The sequence below is a fragment of the Bombina bombina genome, chromosome 9 (genome assembly GCF_027579735.1).
Source record: "Bombina bombina isolate aBomBom1 chromosome 9, aBomBom1.pri, whole genome shotgun sequence".
Taxonomy (NCBI): domain Eukaryota; kingdom Metazoa; phylum Chordata; class Amphibia; order Anura; family Bombinatoridae; genus Bombina; species Bombina bombina.
Window position 1 is genome coordinate 28609234 of NC_069507.1, and position 2553 is coordinate 28611786.

The window sequence follows — 2553 nt, forward strand, 5'->3', positions numbered from 1 at the left end:
CAGCAAGAGCACTAGATAACAGCACTATTACCTGTCATGTAGTGCTACAGATACTACCTAGGTATCTCTATAACACACAATATTATACATTAGCAAGAGCATTAGATAACAGCTCTATTACCTTTCATGTAGTGCTACAGATACTACCTAGGTATCTCTATAACACAATATTATACATTAGCAAGAGCACTAGATAACAGCACTATTACCTGTCATGTAGTGCTACAGATACTACCTAGGTATCTCTATAACACACAATATTATACATTAGCAAGAGCATTAGATAACAGCACTATTACCTGTCATGTAGTGCTACAGATACTACCTAGGTATCGCTATAAAACACAATATTATACATTAGCAAGAGCACTAGATAACAGGACTATTACCTGTCATATAGTGCTACAGATACTACCTAGGTATCTCTATAACACACAATATTATACATTAGCAAGAGCACTAGATAACAGCTCTATTACCTGTCATGTAGTGCTACGGATACTACCTAGGTATCTCTATAACACAATATTATACATTAGCAAGAGCACTAGATAACAGTACTATTACCTGTCATGTAGTGTTACAGATACTACCTAGGTATCTCTATAACACACAATATTATACATTAGCAAGAGCACTAGATAGCATCACTATTACCTGTCATGTAGTGCTACAGATACTGCCTAGGTATCTCTATAACACACAATATTATACATTAGCAAGAGCAGTAGATAACAGCACTATTACCTGTCATGTAGTGCTACAGATACTACCTAGGTATCTCTATAACACACAATATTATACATTAGCAAGAGCACTAGATAACAGCACTATTACCTGTCATGAAGTGCTACAGATACTACCTAGGTATCCCTATAACACAATATTATACATTAGCAAGAGCAGTAGATAACAGCACTATTACCTGTCATCAGGGCCACCACTAGAAATTTTGGGGCCCCTGACTTAACCATTGATCAGGGCCCCCCCCCCCCCCCCCCCCTCTGACATGTGCAATTTTTGACCAGGTGACTAAAACGTATTTGCACTTTATTCTTAAGTGTCTATTTAAACTTGGAAATGTTGTAAAGGTAGTAACATACAAACACACAGACACACTCATACACTGAAACACACACACACACACACACACTCACACATAAGGATTCACATATATACACTCTAGCAGACACGCAAAGAAACACACTCAGACACAGACACCCAAAAAGACACTCAGCACTTGATTACATTAACCTGACAAGTAATGAGGTAGACTACAGTTTTGTAAAAAAAGGAGATTTAGAAAACAAAATATCGAGTTCTGATTATCTTTTTGTAAAGGAAGATGCCAACTAAATGATGACAACAGCATGCAGTGGCTGAAAGGAAGGGCCCTGAACTGCCTAAACAATAATTTAAAGGTTAAATGGTGGATTGGTGACTTCCGTAAAGGTCTCATTAGTCCCAAAGTCTGTAGAAAGATGTGAATAATCAGTAGTAAGGTCAAAATGTCCTAAAAAGGAACAGAAAATAGACACACACACAAACTCAAACTTGCACATACACCCAAGGAAACACCGACAGAGACAGCCTCAGAGGACATACACACACACAGAGACATTCACAGAAAACACACAAAGACATACACACACATAGAGACAACCACATAAAACACAGAAAGACATACATATACACACTCTCACTGAGACATCCACAGAAAACACACAAAGATATACACACACCCTCACAGAGACACCCACAGAAAACACACACCCTCACAGTGACATCCACAGAAAACACAGACATACATACATACACACACACCCTCACAGAGACATCCACAGAATTCAGAAATACACGCACCCTCGCAGAGACACCCATAAAAAAAGCTCAAAGGCATATGCACACACCCTTACAGACATCCACAGAAAATGTACAAAGACATACACACCCACCCTCACAGAGAGACCCACAGAACAAAAATACATACACACTCATAGAGACACAAACCAAAGCACAAAGACATAAACACAGACACCCACAGACACACTCATTGGAGGAAACATTTATGCACCTTGCATCCCCTAAATCAACAGTGCGTGACATGCATGATAACAAAATTGCAGAAATTAAGATAACACTTTTTAAAGAATCATATTTGTAAATGTGTAAACAAAAAAAATTCTGTGAATTCAAAATTGTACATTAATGATCTGGGTAGATGGCTAGATGAAGAAAAGTACTTTAAAAAGGTTGACATATGTTTGTTTGTTTTTTCCCCATTTTCCCCAACCAAGAGCACCACTTCAAATATAGTGTACAAATGTTCCCTTCTGCCAGCTGTACTTATGTATTTTGAAAATGCTGTACTCTATATGGTCTTGGTGGAACCATAAGCTGTGGTACTCATACCATTAGATCTGGTTAAATGCAGGATTTAGACATGTTGGTATGTATTTCAAAATTAAGTCAGCTGTAGTGTAAACTGAACAGTGTTAAGTTAACCTGTCTCATTTCAAACACTGAGCAATCTTAGTCTGAGAGTAACATTTT